The following is a 22,977-nucleotide window of genomic DNA, read 5'->3' as shown; positions in this document are numbered from 1 at the left end:
TCCATTCCTCATAAAGTACGGGATAAATCACTGTTAGATTATTTTGTTGTAACTAATTCGCTCCTGACAACTGGCTCAAATGGCTCTGAGCACTATGGGACTTAACTTCTGAGGACATCAGTTCCCTAGAACTTAGAACTACTTAAACCTAAGTAACCTACGGACATCACACACACCCATGCCCGAGGCAGGATTCGAACCTGCGACTGCAGCGGTCGCGCGGTTCCACATTTGTTGCGCCTAGAACCGCTCGGCCACCGCGGCCGGCCGCTCCTGACAGAATGAAATCTGCGTTTGGATCTGTATTCTGAAAATCCGTGTCAAGTGCACAGCAGAGGGTACTCCTCTATGCATAACGTAAGTGATCCTCCACAGCAGTTTGAAGATGGAAAAAAAAATTACTTGTAGACGTCAGTGCGAGTTGCAGTAATGTTATCTTCTCGACTGCTGATGTCCTTTCTTCTTTTAGGTCTCTAAATACTCCTTACTCCTTACTTCTTTCCAGGTAATTTTATTGCCCCCTCCGCCCTACAGATCGGCAGGTATTTCCTGAGAACCACCAATCCTACATTTGTTACCATTCCCACTCCCAAATGAAGGCTCCAACCCAATTTTTCCTGTTTAGCTGGAACTCATGAACTTCGAACGTGGTCAGGAGATTGGGTGTCACTTGTGTCATACGTCGGTACACGAGATTTCCACCTCCTAAATATCCGTATGTCCACCGTTTCCGATGTGATAGTCAAATGGAAACGTGAAGGGACACGTACAGCACAAAAGCGTACAGGCTGACTTAGTCTGTTAACTGACAGCCGCGCAAGCCGAGCGGTCTGGGGCGTTGCAGTCATGGACTGTGCGGCTGGTCCCGGCGGAGGTTCGAGTCCTCCCTCGGGGGTGGGTGGGTGTGTTTGTCGTTAGGATAATTTAGGTTAAGTAGTGTGTAAGTTTAGGGACTGATGACCTTAGCAGTTAAGTCCCATAAGATTCACACACATCTGAACATTTTTTTGTTGACTGACAGTGACCGCCGACACTTGAATAGGATCGTAATGTGTAATAGGCAGGCAGCTATCCAGACCATCACACAGGAATTCCAAACTGCACCAGGATCCGCTACAAGTACTGTGACAGTTAGTCGGGAGGTGAGAAAACTTGGATTTCATGGTCGAGCGGCTGCTCATAAGCCTCACATCACGCTAGTAAATGCCAAACAACGCCTCGCTTCGTGTAAGGAGCGTAAACATTGGACGATCGAACAGTGGAGAAACGTTGCGTGGAGTGGCGAATCACGGCACACAATGTGGCGATCCTATGGCAGGGTATGGGTATGGCGAATGCCCGGTGAACGTCTTCTGCCAGCGTGTATTGTAAAATGCGGAGGCGGTGGTGTTAAGGTGTGTTTTTCATGAAGGGGCTTGCACCGCTTGTTGTTTTGCGTGGCACTATCACAGCTTTAAGCACTTTCTTGGTTCCCACTGTTGAAGAGCAATTCGGAGATGACGATTGCATCTTCCAACACGATCGACCACCTGTGGCGGAGTGGTTACACGACAATAACATCCCTGTAATGGACTGGACTGCACAGAGTCCTGACCTGGAACCTATAGAACACCTTTGGAATGTTGACTTCGTGCCAGGCCTCACCAGTCGACATCGATACCTCATTGCAGCACTCCGTGAAGAATGGACTGTCATTCCCCAAGAAATCTTCCAGCACCTGATTGAACATATGCCCGCGAGAATCAAGGCCAACACCATATTGAATTCCAGAATTACCGATGGTGGGCGCCACGAACTTGTAAGTCACTTTCAGCCAGGTGTCCGGATACTTTAGATCACATAGTGTATCTGATGGCTTCTAACACAGTGACGCTAGGAGTAACACAGCTGCGTTCCTCCAAAACATTGGAAGAATGGGATCCGTCCCTAGTTCGCCGCCATATTCGCCAACGATGGTCATTCGGGTTAATGCTAAATCACGATTCATTGCTGATCAAGCGTGACGACATTCATCAGCAGTCATTGCTTCCCGGTCGCTGAACAACTCCAAACACACCCATTTTTATTGCGGCGTTAACAGCAGCCTACGCGTGGGACGTTAAATCCCTAGTCCGTTTGCTGCCAGTCTCCGAGCAACGGTGCGGGACGACACAGAATGGTGCAACAGTCCATTAATTGCTCTCGGATTACAGGCGCAGATGTGTACGGGTTAAGATGTGTTTGGTGTACAGTGCGGTGATTCTCCAGTGTGGTGATAAGATGTGGTCGATCACAACCTCGACAATGAGTATGTGTGCACTCAGGTTCCCATGCAGTCCCTCATCGGGCCACTGTCAAATCTGGATATTGACGATTCGACCAGCCGGCCAAATGGAGATCCCCAATGAAGCCCCTTTTAAAATCTATCATATGCTGATAACTCATGCGATCGTTCTACCAGTTGTAGAAAATTGCAACTCTACTCGTTTAAATATCCGCAAATGGTGTGTATGTGTGCTATGTTACATTGACATCTGTGCTTGTCTTTGGATACTTGACTTTTTTATGTTTCAGTGTAGTTTATATGACTGATTTTACAAAATAAGAGGCTAAAGAGAAGCAAATTGACCCCCCCCCCCCCCCCCCACACACACACACACTCCAAACAGTGGTGTAGCACTTAGGAGCAGTAACATACACTCTGATTGCTGAGGGTTTACTCTAATTTTGTAGTACATTTCTGCAAAGTTATTGGCATCTTTAGTGAACATTTGTAAACCCATATTCATTAAATTTCTGAGACTTTGCCCAGTGAGCGTAGCAAATTTACGGCTATCTATCCTACCCCTCTTGCTGCTCATCAGTAGCCCGTTGTTTGTGCGTGTCCCATGTATTCGAACTGTATTCCGAGTTAAGTCGCCATAAAAGGAAAGGAGGAAGGTTATACATAAACGTTTGTCGATAGTGATGTCATTATAAACATAGCACTCACTCAGCCGGGGAATGACAGGGGAACTAAGCGGCCGTCGCCAACACGGAAGGAATTTATTTTTGGAAACGTACGTCACACTAGATTTCTGAATTCACTCTGTTTAGCCGACGAAATCCAATCCTGTTAATGAACTGAAGTCACGAAATTGCTTTTGGACACAACTGAATCAATATATATTTATCATATTTCGTATTCGTATACGTTTAGATCCTAAAAGATTGCGATTGATATGACGCGAATAGCGACATCTAGAGCCTAATGCAAAGCTGGTACAATCGTACATTTCTTGGGCTGTCTAGCTTTATTTCTTGTGGAGTTAGAACTAGTGACGAGTCTGTACAACAGGTTGTATTCTTGAAGAGATCTGACTGGATATTTACACGTGTAAAATAGACATTAACTGCCTGATCTCGTTTCGTCAGGGCCCAGCTGAATGTATGTCTGTGTCCTTTTAACGAATCTACGTCCGGGTAATATGCTGTTGTCTCCCCATAATGAAATACTAAATAAAAAGTTTTCGAAAGTTACGAATACATAATTACACTTAATTCTCTTCGTCTCTGGATTTTAGAGAATTAAACCTTTCTAATGATCGATGTTTCGGGATCCGAACTCGTGCACCACGGACGATGCATCTTTGTTTAACATCAGTCATTGTAAAAGGCTAGCGATGCAGGCATGAATTTTCAGTGAGATATAACTGCAGAACGAGTGTAAGTACGGAGGCTGTTGCAGACCACTGGCATTCGCTGAGTGGCCCGCGGCAGGGCATCGGGTTTCGTGGTGGCGTGTGAGGGCGGCAGCGGCACGTACACTAGATACCGAGAACCTCTGGAGGCGAAGCGTCAGATCACATGCACGCTTTGCACACCGCTATACTTCCCTGGACACATCAACGAGAGAAGGGAGTAACGGTTTCATAAAGTGATGGAAATACACTTCTTGCTATCAAAACTGCGACATCAGAATGGACACCACCACGCCAGGTCCTGGTCCCGTGTTGTTGTTGTTGTTGTTGTTGTTGTTGTGGTCTTCAGTCCAGAGACTGGTTTGATGCAGCTCTCCTTGCTACTCTATCTTGTGAAAGCTTCTTCATCTCCCAGTACCTACTGCAACCTACATCCTTCTGAATCTTTTTAGTGTATTCATCTGTTGGTCTCTCTCTACGATTTTTACCATCCGCGCTGTCCTCCAATACTAAATTGATGATCCCTTGATGCCTCAGAACATGTCCCATTAACCGCTCCCTTCTTCTTGTTAAGTTGTGCCACAAACTCCTCTTCTCCCCACTTCTATTCAATACTTCCTCACAGGTTATGTGATCTACCCATCTAATCTTCAGCATTCTTCTGTAGCACCACATTTCGAAAGCTTCTATTCTCTTCTTGTCCGAACTATTTATCGTCCCTGTTTCACTTCCATACATGGCTACACTCCGAACAAACACTTTCAGAAATGACTTCCTCACACTTAAATCAATACTCGATGTTAACAAATTTCTCGTCTTCAGAAACGGTTTCCTTGCCATTGGCAGTCTACATTTTACATCCACCATCCCACATGCACGCTTTGCACACCGCTATACTTCCCTGGACACATCAACGAGAGAAGGGAGTAACGGTTTCATAAAGTGATGGAAATACACTTCTTGCTATCAAAACTGCGACATCAGAATGGACACCACCACGCCAGGTCCTGGTCCCGTGTTGTTGTTGTTGTTGTTGTTGTTGTTGTTGTTGTTGTTGTGGTCTTCAGTCCAGAGACTGGTTTGATGCAGCTCTCCTTGCTACTCTATCTTGTGAAAGCTTCTTCATCTCCCAGTACCTACTGCAACCTACATCCTTCTGAATCTTTTTAGTGTATTCATCTGTTGGTCTCTCTCTACGATTTTTACCATCCGCGCTGTCCTCCAATACTAAATTGATGATCCCTTGATGCCTCAGAACATGTCCCATTAACCGCTCCCTTCTTCTTGTTAAGTTGTGCCACAAACTCCTCTTCTCCCCACTTCTATTCAATACTTCCTCACAGGTTATGTGATCTACCCATCTAATCTTCAGCATTCTTCTGTAGCACCACATTTCGAAAGCTTCTATTCTCTTCTTGTCCGAACTATTTATCGTCCCTGTTTCACTTCCATACATGGCTACACTCCGAACAAACACTTTCAGAAATGACTTCCTCACACTTAAATCAATACTCGATGTTAACAAATTTCTCGTCTTCAGAAACGGTTTCCTTGCCATTGGCAGTCTACATTTTACATCCACCATCCATCAGTTATTTTGCTCCCCAAAAAGCAAATCTCCTTTACTACTTTAAGTGTCTCATTTCCTAATCTAATTCCCTTAGCATCACCCGATTTCATTCGACTGCATTCCATTATCCTCGTTTTGCTTTTGTTGGTGTTGATCTTATGTCCTCCTGATCACGTAGTGATGCTATAATTCAAAGAAACAGTATTCTTCCACTAATTCGACAAGGTGCCACGTACCTGCCAGGTGTTGTTAGGCGGAGCACCATTTTTGGCGTGCCTGTATCTGCTGCTGCTTTAAGGAAAGCCACAGTAACGGTCGCTGTATTGATAATCGTGGTGCTCCAAACGTCGTCGCACTGTCATTGTTGATATTCATCTCCCTCCAAACAAGCCCATTTCATGTTAACGTACGTGATGTGACTGTAATGCTACATGGGTGAGAGAACAATAAAAGGGGTATACACAAATATGGAAACACAACACCTTACCATGCCTAATACGGTGTAGGAAACCAGTTGCCATTTAAAATAGCTCCCAGTCGTCTAGAAATTGATAAATCAGGTCCTGTGTGGTTTTAAAAGGAATCTTATACCATTATCCCTGCAAAATAGGGGCAAGTTCAGGTATCGGTGATGAAGGTGGATCACGCTCCGAAGTAGACCACAAAGGCTCAATAATATTGAGATCTGGTGACAGTGGTTGCCAATTGAGATGGAAGAATTCATCCTTGTGCCCTCAAATCCAGTACTGGACGATGCTAGTGCGTGAATAGCGGCCCTGTCGTCTTGGAATAAAGTATCAGCATAGGGGAACAAACATTGTTCCATTGGATGGACCTGGTCAGCCAGAAGAGTCACATAACCTTTGGCAGTGATGCGACCTTGTAGAGTAACCTCGGCTAATCCCTGAAGCCGCATATCTCGCAGTGTTTACTTATTTTTTTCCCCAACCTCTGTATGCTTGCCCTTTCAGGCGCTAGTCGTGTGAGACTGTTGAGATTCTACATGACAGTTAGTGTGGCGTCCTCAACCCATCGTTTCCATATTCAAATTCCCGACACGTATTAGTAGACGTTTCTCCTTTTACCTGAAGCATAACACGATCTTGTCACAAACAACCTATATTCAAACGAATTTTCTGAATGAGAAACCTGCTGAGTAATCCTGTCCTTAAAAGCCTATACGGAACGTAGATGGCGGACACCCCCTACTTACTTTCGGCGGTTGCACCGAAATGCTAATCATTTGCATATCCAGGCATGTAGTACACTTAATGCCAGTTTGTCGTTTGTCACATGCGGCCTCCATGGCGCTGGAGATTAGTAGCCAGCAATGTAACTTCAGTGCAGTCTCCCGATAATGGGACACGTGTGGTTCTGAGCGTTCAGAAAACTTTTAGTTATCGAAGTGACTTCCTCGTTTGCTTAGCGTAAAAATTCTCAGTTTTCAGGAGTAGGAAGCATGATCAACAAAACAAACAAAATGAGCAACATGTTCTCAGAGTAGCCAAAGAATAATCACAACTGCAAGCTCGTAATTTGCGAGAGGATTTTCTTTTGCCGAGGGAATTCTGTAAACCAAGTGCTCTAGTGCCACCTTTCGTAGGGTGCATTTCAAGACTGGAGGAGTAGATAGGAGCAATAATGAATGGTAAGTTTCGCTACATCTGCAGCTAGTTTAACGAACACGTGAATGTTACCAACATACCACGATAGCATTCTTCAGCCTCTCCGTAACCACGTCATTGATATAACCAACTCCCGATGCATTTCACAAGACCACACGGCAATTAGATTGTTGTATTTTTTTTTGTATTTATGGTACATGACGTTAAGAACCCGTATATCACTCCCCCTATGCATGTCGATGCAACTGTAAAAACTTCTCGAGAAAATCGACGTTGAAATTTTTCCTAGCGTCTTTAATACCATAGTGTAAGGTTGGTTTCTCTTTTCAGCAGGTGGCTTGGATTTGTGGTAGAATGCCAGCGGCGGCGAAGCAGAAGGGGGGGGGGGGGCTTTCTTTTAACTGGTACTTGTATTACTGTCCATGTTTAACACCCCTTGTAGTTGTCTCATCAATTCTGTTCATATTTTACTTTGCTCATTTATTTAATGGAAACTGGTACACAGCCACTGCTTTGATTATAATGTTAATGTTAAAATGCAGTACCACCACACTCTCAAGCTGTAGGTTCCCTCAAACACCATTTTCCTGCATTTATTAATTTCTGTTTTATCTTATTGATATTGTTTAAGTTCCTTATGTATTCTGTATTTACATTGATAACTGTCTCTTCTTTTAATTGCTTGTGTATCACTCTCCATGTTTCATACCTCCTGATGCAGCCTTGTCTAGTACTAATTTTACTTTACTTTATTAGTTTCGTTTATTAATAGAAACTGTTATGTAGGCATGCTACCCCTATTTTGTGCTAAAGGTTTTCCTGTCTACTCCATTGTTATTTATGTACTGTTCAGTTTTTACTTTTTCATTGCAAAGATGTTACTTACTATATGGTTCTACTTCAGTTTAGATGTGTTACTTCTCTTCCAATGTTGTCTGCTAACATTTAACTTCTTTGGTGATAATACTCAGTAAATGTCTGAAGATGAAGATGGCATTGTAAGCCGAAAACCGGTTAACAATAAAAGTAATATTGTGGAACAAAAGCAAACTGGTGCTTTTCATTTATTAACAGTTGTAGGTAGCATGGGACAATCATAATACTTTTATTGTTTCTTTATTTTCCTGCCCCAGTTGCACCGACAATTTTGGTTAACGGTGACTGGTTTCGAACGTGTCCGCTCACAATTGAACCATTATCTTGACGTATGTCAGCGTTATACCACAAAATACTGGTTCGAAGGGACACGTTAGAAAGTAGGAACTACTAACCCAAATTGTCGCCACGGTAAAGACAGAAAAATAAAGAAAGAATAAGACTGAATACAATTTCGAATCCTTTTACTGACATGTTGTTGGAATTCCTCTAGAAGTTCTTAGCAACTGTGGATCCAGGTACAAAGACACAAAAAATGACGTAATATATCATGTGGTAGTATTCCAGTGGGGTTTGGTATCAAAATCTTTTCGGAAGACAAGGTGTTGGATCCACATTTTCATCTGCGCCTGCAATCGCTTGTGAGAGAAGAGAGTGCTGCATACTGGATGTCTAAAAGTAGAGTAGTTTTCGTTTTCTATTTTTTTTCAGTCAAGGTCAATACGAGGAAAGTTACTGCTGGCTGGTGCGGTCCCAGAAGAGAGGCTGCGGCTGTAGGCGTCGGGAAAAGGGCAACCCGAAAGGGTGCGTGGGTGAACGACTGCAAAGTTTCTGCGAGCACAAAACGCGTACCGTAGCTGTGGCTTACCCGGAGAGTGGCAGGCAGGCGTATTCTTTCAGGTGTGCTCGGAAAAGTAATTTCCATGGCGGACAGCTTGTCCTCGGCGGGAAGCCGGTGCCAGAGACAGTTTCGATTACACTGGAAGCCGGGCAAGCGCGCCACTGGCTGTAGGGGCCGCGGTAACGGTGGCGGTCGCGCCCGCCCGATGAATGGCTGCAGTGTTTCGAACCGACTGACTTTGACGTGTGCGGACACGCACCTCACACAGCGGGTCGTATTTTATCAGGCGGGGCCTGTCGCGTGGATATGAGTTTGTGCGGCGCGTCACAAAAGCTGCGTACACCAGAACGAGACTTTTCTGTCCAAATTTTTTCCTGTGTGTCAACTGTCTCTCTCTGTCGTTTCCGTCGGATGGAAGCAGTGTACGTCTCTGACATTTCGTTTAACTGCGCTATGCCGTATACGCTATTTTGCACATCTGTGTATGGAATTTCAGGTCAATTGTCTGAAAATTACAGTAGTGGCGAATCAAAAATTTTTGTTTTGAGATCCTTCGGAGAACATGTGCGACAAAACTATTCCACCTTGAAACCTTCCCGTCTCCTCTACAGGGTGTTACAAAAGAGTACGGCCAAACTTTCAGGAAACATTCCTCACACACAAAGAAAGAAAATATGTTATGTGGACATGTGTCCGGAAACGGTTACTTTCCATGTTAGAGTTCATTTTATTACTTCTCTTCAAATCACATTAATCATGGAATGGAAACACACAGCAACATAACGTACCAGCGTGACTTCAAACACTGTGTTACAGGAAATGTTCAAAATGTCCTCCGTTAGCGAGGATACATGCATCCACCCTCCGTCGCATGGAATCCCTGAAGCGCTGATGCAGCCCTGGAGAATGGCGTATTGTATCACAGCCGTACACAATACGAGCACGAAGAGTCTATACATTTGGTACCGGGGTTGGGTAGACAAGAGCTTTCAAAGGGTTGAGGTGAGGAGAGCGTGGAGGCCATGGAATTGGTCCGCCTCTACCAATCCATCGGTCACCGAATCTGTTGTTGAGAAGCGTACGAACACTTTGACTGAAATGTGCAGGAGCTCCATTGTGCATGAACCACATGTTGTGTTGTACTTGTAAAGGCACATGTTCTAGCAGCACAGGTAGAGTATCCCGTATGAAATCATGATAACGTGCTCCATTGAGCGTAGGTGGAAGAACATGGGGCCCAATCAAGACATCACCAACAATGCCTGTTCAAACGTTCACAGAAAATCTGTGTTGGTGACGTGATACAAACGTACCGCGCCACGACTATTGCCCCGTGCTAATCCATACATCAAATGGGCATCTGCCAACTCCGCATTTGTAAACATTGCACTGACTGCAAAACCTCGTTCGTGATGAACACTAACCTGTTGATGCTACGTACTGATGTGCTTGATGCTAGTACTGTAGAGCAATGAGTCACATGTCAACACAAGCGCCGAAGTCAACATTACCTTTCTTCTGTTGGACCAACTGGCGGAGAATCGAGGAAGTACAGTAAAAAAAATGGTCCAAATGGCTCTGAGCGCTATGGGACTTAACATCTCAGGTCATCAGTCCCCTAGACTTAGAACTACTTAAACCTAACTAACCTAAGGACATCACACACATCCACGCCCGAGGCAGGATTCGAACCTGCGACCGAGGCAGCCGCGTGGCTCCGGGCTGACGCGCCTAGAACCGCTCGGCCACAGCGGCCGGCGAAGTACAGTACATACTGACGAAACTAAAATGAGCTCTAACATGGAAATTAAGCGTTTTCGGACACATGTCCACATCTTTTCTTTATTTGTATGTGAGGAATGTTTCCTGAAAGTTTGGCCGTAACTTTTTGTAATACCCTGTATATCTCTTTTGTTACGCAACCTTCCCTTCTACAATAACCTATGAAACCTTCTCTTTGGATTTCTTTCTCTTGCTTAATAACAACAAATGAAATCTTCCCTTTGAAATTAATTCTCTTTCTCAATAATAATAAGTGCAATCTTCGCATACAAATTTAAATGCTGGTTATTAAAAGTGATTTGCTGTTTATTTCGACGAAACATAGAATGTGTCGTCGTCATGGCGCTCAGTCGTTACCTGCAATAACCCAAGACTGTTCCTTACCTTTTTTACTGTTACTGGATCGCCTTCTGACTGCTACATTGAACTGCGACATAAATATACTTACTCTGTTTTACTGTACTCAATAAGCTGCTGGTGGGCTGTCATAAAAAGTGGCTGTATTTATTACCAAAGCTGACGTTATTCTTTAATAGCGAAGCTGACGTTATTCTTTAACTAATTTGACCGAAGTTACGCAATTCATAGTTAAACTTTTTCTTGACTACAATAAAATTTTGCAAAGTTTTTCGTTGATGGTTTTTGGGATGGATTATAATCAGTAACGCAACATTGCTGGCAAAAATTAATTATATTCTGTAAACGTTTCTTCAAATATTTACCGTTGGTAATGAAATGATTTTACAAACGTTCTTATGAGACTTACTTTTTACAATAAGCTTACAACTAGCATTGCGCAAACATACCTTCAGTAGTCTTGAGTTCCTCAAAAAAAAAGGAAAAAGAAAAAAAAAGGAAAAAGAAAAGAAAAAAAGAAAACAATAATTCAATAATATTAGTTCCTCTTATGATAATAGTTAGCTGATGTTTCTGTACATCCGTTTATAATCTCTTGTAAATCATAGCTGGTGGCTGGCAGGCACACGGCTCCTCGCTTACTACTGACTTCCTACGAATGCGGTCTCTCCCGCCAACAATGCTTTTGGTGCAGACAATCCCTGCTACCACAATTATTTCCAAAATGACAAATATTAATTATTCCTACTTAATACTATTAATAAAAAATAAAAATCTTTCATAAATTGTGGTTTGACAATAGAAATTTACACGTCTTACAACCTGTTATATGGATATTATACAGGCGAAATACCCTCAGGCTGTACAAGGAATGTAATAATTAAAATTCCAAAAAATTCCAAAAAAAGAATTTGCTGACAAATGTCAGCTGTCGTTTGTATTCAGGTGATCATGTGAAATGGTTTGCGACGTGATCATGAATGCACGGAGGGAATTAAATCTTTGAATGCGGAACGGTAGTTGGAGCTAGACGCGTGGGACACTTCATTTTGGAAATCATTAGGGAATTCAATATTTCGCGATACACAGTGTCAAGAGCGTGCCGAGAACGCAAAATTTCGAGCGTTACCTCTCACCACGCAACGCAGTGGCTGACGGCCTTCACTTAATGACCGACGGCAGCGGCGTCTGAGTAGAACTGTCAGTGCTGACAGACAAGCTGCGTCGGCGCGGTTCTTTCCGTCCCTTTACGACGAGCCTGCACCTACCTGTGAACATTGTCTCAGCATATCATCAGTAGGGAAGCCGAGGGAAACCTACTGTACTTCGACATGAACCAGGCTGCATTTAGTCAATAATCTACATCTCGGGAGAAAGTTTTCATACGAAATGAAAGGTTGGAAATTTTGTCCTCAATTAATATATTCTGAAGCTTAGGTGAACACGCATCACTACCAGGCCCGTGCTATTCTTAACACAGTCACTCACAATCCCTTTCACTCACGTTAGCAAGTTTATGGTGTTGCATTTCCCGAAAACGTAATAGCCACAAAAATACGTATTGTTTTTCGTTGAGAATGCTCGCCAAATATTAAGTCTGTCGTTACCAAATGCAGTTACAGTTTTTAGCCACCGTCCTGCTCAATACGCCACACAGAATATATGTCTTTTCTCGTCACAAAATTCACTTGAAAATTCCGAATTTTCTACACGCCCATCGGAATAATTATACCGTCATTTTACAACACGTTTGATGTATGAAACACTGCTAGATCCGGCAACTTATCATTTCCATCGGAACTACTACTACTACACACGTCTGAACTGTTTCATGGCTAGGCTCCGACTTCTCTACCAGCAGAGAAAGGCGCGCGAAGACTATTGCTTTACCATTGGTCAGCTAACTAAACAGCCAATAGCAAAACAACATTCTCCCGCGTCAGTCCACGCTTTTCATCAATAAGAAATCGCAAAGTAGTAAATCCAACGACTGCACTTTTTATCGACGTAATTATCTAATATGCTGAAGTTTTCTTTATGCGTAAACTTACTTACTATTGTTATTTATACCTGAATTAACTTTCCCTTTACTATAAACTTACTTTACAAATCCATTCTACAAAAATCCCCTTTGTCCACATCTACACTTCTTCGAAATGTTCCCACACTAAATCGTACTACATAACTCGTTAAACAATTATCTTCATACTAACCTTAAACCACACTCACGCATCATTCATATTGCTAAAACACATTTCTAACATTTTACATACACAAAAAGACATAATAACACTTTATGAAAATACTAGAACAGTTTATCAAATCATTCTAATACTTTAGTGCACTCTAGTGGGCACAATCGAAACTAAAATCAGAGCCCCCCCCCCTATCCAGTATTGTCCTCTGTCGGCTGAAACATAAATTACGTGCGCGTCCAGTCTCGAGTCACCATCTGTCACTATCCTGCTCTGAGACCATCTTCCACTTAACCGCCTCCAAGGCAGGATCGGTATACGGCGCTACGCCTCAAAGCGACACGGCGTGAAATAACAGCAGAAATCAATGTGAGACCTACGACGAACGTATCTCTTAGGACAGTTCGGCGAAATTTGGCGTGAGTAGGCCATGCCGGCAGACGACCGACGCGAGTGCTTTTGCTGACAGCACGACATCGCCAACAGTCTCTCCTGAACTCGTAATTATATTGGTTGGACTGTAGACGACTGGAAAACCGTGGCCTGGTCAGAGGAGTTCCGGTTTCAGGTAGTAAGAGCTACGGTTCGAGTGTGGTATAGACCCCACGAATCCATGGACCCAAGCTATGAACAAGGCACTCTGCAAACTGCTGGTGGCTCCACATTGGTGTAGACTGTGTCTTTACATGGAATAGACTGTGTACTCTGGATGTTCAGCTATTTGGAGACCATTTGGTTCAAAATGGTTCTGAGCACTATGGGGCTTAACTTCTGAGGTCATCACTCCCCTAGAACTTAGAACTACTTAAACCTAACTAACTTAAGAACATCACGCACATCCATGCCCGAAGCAGGATTCGAACCTGCGACCGTAGCGGTCGCGCGGTTCCAGACTGTAGCGCCTAGAACCGCTCGGCCACTCCGGCCGGCAGAGACCATTGGCAGTCATTCACGGATGTCTTGTTCCCGAGCAACGATGACATTTTTATGGATGACAATGTGCGATGTCACCGGGCCACAGTTGTTCGCGATTGGTTTGAAGAACATTCTGGACGGTTAGAGCGAATAGTTTGGCCACCCAAATCGCCCGACACGAATCCTATCGAACATTTATAGGACATAACCGAGATGGCAGTACGTGCACGAAATCCTGCACCAGCAAAACTTTCGCAGTTATGGACGTCTATATAGAAACAATGTGGCTCAGTATTTCTGCGGGGGAGTTGCAACGACGTGTTAAGTCCATGCCACGTAGAGTTGCCGCATTACATCGGGGAAAAGGGGGTCCAGCACGATGTTAGGAGGTATCTTATGGCCTTTGTAACCGCAATGGATCTCACATGATTGGTTGAAAAAAGGCAAACCTACGTTTATTGTACCGAGCGAGGTGGCGCAGTGGTTAGCACACTGGAATCATTCAAATCCCCTTCCTGCCACCAAGATTTAGGTTTTCCGTGATTCCAATAAATCGCCTCATGTAATGCTGGAGTATTTCCCCTGAAAAGGGTATGGCCAATTTCCTTATTCATTTTCCGCAATCGGAACTTGTGATACGTTTTTAACGATCGCGCTATCGACGGGACGTTAAACTCTAATTTTTCTTCCTTCTTTTACGTTTATAACATTTATTTATCAATAGAAAACGTTCGACAATGTTGACTGGAATACGCTCTTTGAAATTCTAGAGGAAACAGGGCTAAAATAAGGGGAGCGATAGATTATGCACAAGTTATACTGAAACCAGACGGTATTTGCAGGAGTGCAGAGGCATGAAAGGGTAACACTGGTGCCCGCATCTCGTGATCGTGCGGTAGCGTTCTCGCTTCCCACGCCCGGGTTCCTGGGTTCGATTCCCGGCGGTGTCAGGGATTTTCTCAGCCTCCTGATGGCTGGATGTTGTGTGCTGCCCTTAGGTTAGTTAGGTTTAAGTAGTTCTAAGTCTAGGGGACTGATGGCCACAGATGTTAAGTCCCATAGTGCTCAGAGCCATTTGAACCATTTTGAAGTTCGCATTTATGGCAGACTAGTGGTGTACACGACATTTCTGCGCTTACATCAGGCCTGGCCAAGATATAGGTTCCCTGGGCGCGCTCGCTCTGCTCTAGCGCAATCGTGTCCACTTAATGCTCCTGCTTCCACCACTACTGCGGTATTCCGAGGTGTGAGTGAGACGGCTATATGGCGGAGGCTACACACGCGGGAAACTAGGGAACACGTGTTTTCAACATAGTGCGACTACTTCCAAGTGGCGAATATTGAACCATACCCTTAAGCAGTATTTATTTTCAAATTTCATACTCTGGCAAAACAAAAATTCTGTTATTCGATTAAGTAAGTACATTACATTGTGCTAATACAATGAACAGAGCTACAAAAAAGTTACAAACAGGCATTTAACATGTAACTGTGAAATTTATAAATTTATACATATTTCGATTTAGCATATGTAATATATTTGGAACTATGGCTCGTGATTAAGTCAAACACATGGATTTAAGCAGATTAACATATGTTGCACCCTTTCGTTGGTGGAACTTTGTTAACTGCAAAACAGAAATAATTTGACCCACATATGTTGAATCAAACATTGAAATAACTTCGGCGGCTTGTCTCTGTACCCGAGAATTTTGCTTGTGGAATAAGATTTTGTAGAAGTATTGTTAATTCTTGGATTCAACAGGTCGTTGAGCCGGATGCTACACTGTCCCTGTTAGAGTCGAATCTAGACTATCACATGTCCCATATCACTCCAACTGCACACGCCCCACACCATTACAAAAGCCTCCACCAGCTTGAACAGTCCCCTTTTGGCATGCAGGTTCCATGGATTCATGAGGTTGTCTCCATACCCGTACACGTTCATCCGCCCGATATAATTTGAAACGAGACTCATCCGACGAGACAACATGTTTCCAGACATCAATAGTCCAGTGTCGGTGTTAACGAGCCCTGGCGAGGCGTAAAGTTTTGTGTCGTCCAGTCACCAAGTGTACACAAGTGGTCCTTCGGCTCTGAAAGCCCATATCGATGATGTTTCGTTGAATGGTTTGCACGCTGAAACTTGACGGTGGTCCAGCATTGAAATCTGCAGCAAATTGCGGAAGGATTGCACGACTGTCACGTTGAACGATTCTCCTGAATCGTCATTGGTCCCGGTTCTTGCAGGATGTTTTTTTGCCCTCAGCGATGTCGGAGATTTGATGTTTTACCGGATTCCTGATATTCACGGTACACTCGTGAAATGGCCACACTGGAGAATCCCCACTTCATCTTTACCTCGGAGACGCTGTATCCCATCGCTCGTTCGCCAACTGTAACACGACGTTCAAACTCACTTAAATCTTTATAACCTGCCATAGGCACTTCTTGTCTTCTATAGCGGCAACGCCGTATTCTGCCTGGTCATATATCTCTGTATTTGAATACGCATGCATATACCAGTTTCTTTGGCGCTTCAAAATGTGTTACCAAATGATTCTCCCCTTGTATTAAGAGACTTAACGAATTCAGATAGTGACATGTTTGGCAGGGCCTTCCTTATTAACGTGACGTGGCGTCAGGAAAGACATGGCGACAAAAACAAACGCCATGTCCACGGTGAGCAAAGAATGATATAGTGTTTATATGCACAGTGAGTGGTCCTGGGAAGAACTAATATTTCACAAGTGATAAGATCTATACTAAGCGACAGTCAACAACGTCTGCCAGGAGGGGAAATGGTATTATGGTAATATATGTGTATAGTTAAGGCTCACCGGCCATTTGGCCATCTTCTTCTGTGCGTATGCACAAACAGTGCCCCAACTCTTATAGGAATCGGCAAAAAGCCGCGAGTAATGAGTATAGTGGACAGGGCCACTATGAATATAGTGCGGGACGATAAGTCGGGGATGTGGGTGTGACAGGGGGCATGCCAGAGATAAGTCCCTGCAGTCGCACTATCCTCTGTGTCCTCAGTGGCTCATATGGATCCGCCATGTACGCAGGAGATCCCGAGTTCGAGTACCTGTCGGGGCACACATTTTCAACTGCCCCCGTTGACGTATATCAACGCTTGTATGCAGCTAGAGGTATTCTTTCTTTGTAATTATGGTAATACTCTCCAAAGCGTCAAAAAATAAAATAAAAACTCTTTTGTGGAGGGGGGATGAAATTAATTTTTTCGGAGGTTGTCGTCTGAATGCTCTCACAAACTGAATGCTGGCTGTAACCGCTATCAGAAACCAAAAACGAGAGAGCGACTGAAATTTAGGCTTACGCGTTAGCTAAATTCACGGACTTTGTATCACGTCGTTGGTGTTACGTTTGTATATCTAGGGAAATTTCAGTCTATAGCCGTCCCTACTGTCATGATGTTCAACCAGATCTGCAATGTATAGATTAAATTGTTATACATAGCTTTCCTAGTTTTTGTTTTTAAGTTCGGTATTTCCTTGATATCATGTCTTAGGATTGCTGAGCTGCTTATGCCATTTCAGTCTGTTTAGGAAATAGGCTTCTTATCCACGATTAGAATATCCCTCAGACTTTTACTTTCACAGTAGCACATTAAAAGAGTTAAATTTTATGTAATAGTTTGTATATTCCATAGAAAGATATACAGCATTATTGTATTACAGTAGTATTGCACGAAGGCAATGGAGTTGTCGGAAATTGTCAGTTATTCTCAGGTTGGCAGCTGGTAAGTCATCGACAGGACTTAATGTTTCGAAGAGTTTCTTGCTCGCATTCCTCAGACGAAGCAATGTGTAGAAAGTATCACGCATATACGCATTGATTTTTACATAGAAAACACAGACAATGAATCACATACGATCTAGAACGCCCAGTCGTATTTGCGGTATTTTGTCGCCTCGAGAAACCGTGTTGGCGTATCGCAGAATACTATCTGGTTGCCGTGCTTATACACCGAGAGAGGCGACGCTGTAAAGGCACTGGACTCGCAAACGGGAACAGCGAACACCCTCTTTAGATTCATTCTTCCCATAGTGTCCCCATAGCGATTAAGGCTAATGCTGGAACGGTGCTTGTGTAAACGGTACAGCCAATTCCATCACCCTTCCTTTCATATCCGGGCTTGTGCTCTGCCACTAATGATCTCGTCGTCGACGGTACGGTAAATCCTAGTCTTCTTTCCTTCTTCGTTCATAAACAGAGCTTCAGAATGTGATTGTTTCAGAATACACTCTCTTCACGTGGTATCTTCCTCATTTTCCGCTGGCCGCGGTGGTCTCGCGGTTCTAGGCGCACAGTCCGGAACCGTGCGACTGCTACGGTCGCAGGTTCGAATCCTGCCTCGGGCATGGATGTGTGTGATGTCCTTAGGTTAGTTAGGTTTAAGTAGTTCTAAGTTCTAGGGGACTAATGACCACAGCAGTTGAGTCCCATAGTGCTCAGAGCCATTTGAACCTCATTTTCCCAATGGAGCATGTGCTAACATTGGATAACAATTGCTCGTTTCGCCACATCGAACAAATAGAATGCAGAGATGAATTTGACACTCGAGTTCGTGAAATATCTCACAATTGGAAACTGAATTCAGAGAAATTGTTGGCGTGTGTGGGAGTACGTGCAGAATCGTATGTATAAGTGAATACAAAATAATGTGGTGGTTGTTGGTAGGGCTTAGTTATAAAGACAGATATGATTGAAGCTGGTGGTGTGTATTTAAAGCCTGTGTTTGAGTAATTAGACGGAGAAGATAAAGGTTAAGACACTAGACACGTAATCGAGGCGAACAGATTTAAAATCCACACCAAGACGTACCGATTCAAGTTCTCGTAGTTTTTGCTTATTCTATATAGGACGAAAGCTGAGGTAATTCATTCACTGGAACTATAACCATTTCTTTCCTTACCACCGTCCTACTGAGTTGTTACTCAGTTTGTTATGATCTTGCGACAAAGGGGCTTTGAACCATAGCCGTGTTTCCTTCCTTTTTGACTTCGTGTGGACTGAACTGCATGTGCGTATGGACGAGGCTAAGGGTATGAATGCTGAGTTGGGCGTGGTTGTAACTGGATATATCGACGGCTTTATATACGGGTGTAAGCAAATGATCATGTTGCTGGAAATACCAGTAGTATTTACAGCCACACACAACAATAAACACGTCCTCGTTTGTGGAGACTCATTGGCTGTGCCTGTACTGGTCTCCACCGACACTTAAGCAAGGGCCGCATTCCATAGACAGTGATAAGCAGCGATTCGGCACGGTGTAAAGGAATAGCGAACAGCAATGCTAATGCTGTGTGATGCTGTTTGACGATCTTAGCGGCTGTCCCAGTCCCACACACGCGCCCGCAAATGAGTCCGCTGCAGTAGCATAGGCGACCAAACTGCCGGTAGCTTCCTGCGGTTACCCGCACTAGTTTGTTAATGCACCAGGCAGGTGAAGCAATAAAATGGCAAATGGCGCAGCATTAATTAAGACAAATGTGTCTAGCCTAACAAAAAATTGTTCTCAGGCTGCCAACCGCGCCGGTGCCCAACCATGCGTGTTTAACCTGACCTAGCAGAAAACGCTCTTCTAACTCCATGGACCTTCGTTGCCAACGATTAGCGTCCGGTATGCTGTGTCTCCCTATAGTCTTTCCAGTGAAATCGCCATGACGAGGAATTTGCGAAGGTGCCATACTATGTTGCTCAAATCTTATTTGTCGAAAAAAAAAAAAAAGATTCTAAAGTGCTCTTATAACCGAGAATAGTCACCGTCGTCAACATATTCGTCTTCGTATTTGCCTCGTCCGAATTCTTCTTCTTCTTCTTCTTCTTCTTCTTCTCCTCCTCCTCCTCCCTTCTCTCCCGTCTTCTCGTCTTGCTTTCCTTCCTTGAACACTATTCCTCCAGAATCTGAGTCCAATTCCTTAAGCACTGCGCCACTTCGCCCGTGGGAACCGGCGAAAGAACGCTCAATATCACCTGTTAAAATGCCGAATAACGGGCATTAGGCTGAGGTGTAAACCTCGTCTAGAACATGGCTCTGTGCCTAACAGTCCGTCTCATAATGCTGGGGACATCATCAGGAGTTGTAAATATCCAGTTAGTATTTTCAGACTTAAACAAGCTCAAAAAACTGAACTGTTAGTTTCAAACTCTTAACTGCGTCTTCGCCGGCCGAGGTGGCCGAGCGGTTCTAGGCGCTACAGTCTGGAACCGCGCGACCGCTGCGGTCGCAGGTTCGAATCCTGCCTCGGGCATGGATGGGTGTGATGTCCTTAAGTTGGTTAGGTTTAAGTAGTTCTAAGTTCTAGGGGACTGATGACCTCAGAAGTTAAGTCCCATAGTGCTCAGAGCCATTTGAACCATTTAACTGCGTCTTCGTTTATTGTATTATGATTTGTGGAATATCCCAACGACCTGTTATACTAGATTAATAGTGATTCTTAAACATAAACCGCGATGCAAGCCATTTATGTAATAAGAGAGTTAAATTTTCTATGCAAGGATTGTTCTATCTCCATTGAATAGCATATAAATCCATAAATGAGTCACAGTGCATTATTTAGTTTCTTGAGGGAACATGATATGCAATTATTAATTTATTTCATCCCTGAAATGTATAGGAGCCTTCATTCTTTTTAACACTCTTCTTGTTATGATTTGTTTCAATCACTGATAACTTTAGTGATGTTGATAACCAAGTCACCATCAACTAACAGTTAAATGCCCTTAGTTTATGTTGCACCTATTGATTATTATATCTCCTTTGAATCATGCTTGTTTCCACTAAATCAGTGTATGTGGTTTTCGTTGTATTACACAAACTAATACACTGTGGTAACGTGGTCTGAAGGCCATATCTGTCTTTAAGGTAACATTAGTTCTCCTGGCGTACTGACAATGAGTGACAGGGCCAAGTCATCTACGCTAAAGCTTTGAGGGATGGCTGCGTGTGCGTCCACACACACACACACACACACACACACACACACACACACACACACACAGAGAGAGAGAGAGAGAGAGAGAGAGAGAGAGAGAGAGAGAGAGAGAGAATTTTTGTTGTGGAGAGAAACGAAATGGGAACAAGCAAGTATTCAGACTTTGAAATACCACGCGGAACATTGTATTCCTTTATGGTCCCTACGTTCTTGTTATACGTTTTTCTTTACGTTTTATCTGATCACTGACACGCTGTTTTAGCTGGAATACAAGAAAACGCACTTTGTGCTTCCAGGGGCTGCTACTAGCTTTTCTACTTGAGTGTCCCATTAGACCCCGTTGCACCAACGAGCGATAGGAGAGCCGAAGCATTCTGCCCTTCATTCTCGTTGCTAAAGTTAGTCTGACACGTCACTTTCGAGGGTACTCGTAAATCTCAATTTTTTAATGGGCTTATAGTAATTGTCGAAAGTTCAGGACAAAACTGCTTTGTTGCTGGTGTGTTTCATACAGAATACGGTACACATTCCACTAATATGTAGTTCGAAACCCGCTTAACATTTTCAAGGAACTGTGCACCGCAAATGAAACCGGATGGCTCCACATTTCTCCAGAGATGTTTCATCTACTTCCTGAGTTATTTCTATTTCAACAATTTAAATGTCTCAGACAGCATTAAACAATTAATTCTTGATTTTTCTCATGTCTGAACATAATTTTGTTGTTAGCCAAAAACATGAATTCGTAACTTCAAAGTATTTCTCCTCTTTTCATTAAGATTTTTGTTTGCATGGCTTCAGCATCAACAGTCACTGTTATTTAGCCATTAGTACTTTCATCTGTCTCTTGTGTTAACTTTACCAGATTTTCGTTCATATCTTTGGTAAACTCTGTCTGATCATGAGCAAATTGTTAGGAGACTTATGTCTGCATTCTTAGATGCCGCTGATGGCTTAGATTTCAGTATCTTCGTTCCTGAGGCTATCTATAATATTACTCGTTTTCAATTAACTGCTTACTAGTGTTCTGAAACTACCACACATACTTTTTACATTGTGAATCTTTTTTTATGACATTTCGCTTCTTTTTGTTGTGGGTATTAGGTTTTGCTTGCATTTTAAAAGTGTATTTTCCACACATTTCAACGCTTTTAATGTTACAATAACGGCGGAAAACAACAGGCTTGTTCTCGTGGCTACGTATTAGAAAATTCATTTTGACAGAGCAGCACCAAAATTTATCAGTGCTATTGGTTATCTAAGAATTAAATACTGGGCGTTACATCACATCTTTGATTTTAGGGATTTTTTTTGTCCCGTCAGTGTAAGTTAATAGACAACGGATGGTACATGTAATAGACACATCCAGCTTTACAGTTTTTTTTCTTTTTACAGAGTTCTCCTTTCGCGGGCTCAGTTGTTAATTTAAAAGACACTTTCTCACTTAACATCCATTCTAACGTGGCTTCAGCAACACAAATGGGTTCCTGCACAACACTACCTTACCACACGTTACTCCGAAAAATGGTTCAAATGGCTCTCGGCACTATGGGACCTAACATCTGAGGTCATCAGTCTCCAGTCCCCTAGAACTTAGAACTACTTAAACCTAACTAACCTAAGGACATCACACACATCCATGCCCGAGGCAGGATTCGAACCTGCGACCGTAGCAGTCGCACGGTTCCAGGCTTTTAGTCCCTAGAACCGCCACAGCGGCCGGCCGTTACTCAGAAGATCCGTGTAATTTACACTAGTTTTAAATTTGAACCTCCTCCATTACATAAAACTATCATAACCCTTAAGGGAGTTGGTAAACAGCGCCATGGTGCCCGAGTGAAGTTTACTTATCTTCGTCCTACACACTGTTTCACATTCCGCGTACGGTGAACATCAATATTTGTTCGCCCTGCAACGATATTTCACTATACGTATGATACTGATAGTGATTGAGCCTTAAACAGAACATGATCTGCCGTCTAAACATTGTGGAATGCGATGTATATGCTTTCTGTCTGTTACACTTACTTGCTTACATAGCCAGCACTTCATCAACCTCGAAGATCATGTACCAACCTTACAAACTGCCTCTAGTAACTAAGCGTTTTAGCTGTTTGCATCCAGTTAGATTCGGTAGTCAGCTGTTATGGGTCCTTAATGGTTTCGCCCATCCATCCCTTCCTGAATCG

The 22,977-nt window shown here is 43.4% G+C and overlaps 1 protein-coding gene across 2 annotated transcripts in view; it reads left to right on the top strand.

Annotated features, from left to right (window-relative positions):
• LOC126297532 (plexin-A4) overlaps positions 1-22,977 on the top strand; it is an 861,252-nt gene that overhangs the window by 790,332 nt on the left and 47,943 nt on the right. The window lies entirely within an intron of this gene.

This window comes from Schistocerca gregaria, chromosome X (assembly GCF_023897955.1).
Source record: "Schistocerca gregaria isolate iqSchGreg1 chromosome X, iqSchGreg1.2, whole genome shotgun sequence".
NCBI lineage: Eukaryota > Metazoa > Arthropoda > Insecta > Orthoptera > Acrididae > Schistocerca > Schistocerca gregaria.
The sequence above is the reverse complement of the archived record's forward strand: the minus strand, read 5'-3'. Positions and strand labels throughout refer to the sequence as shown.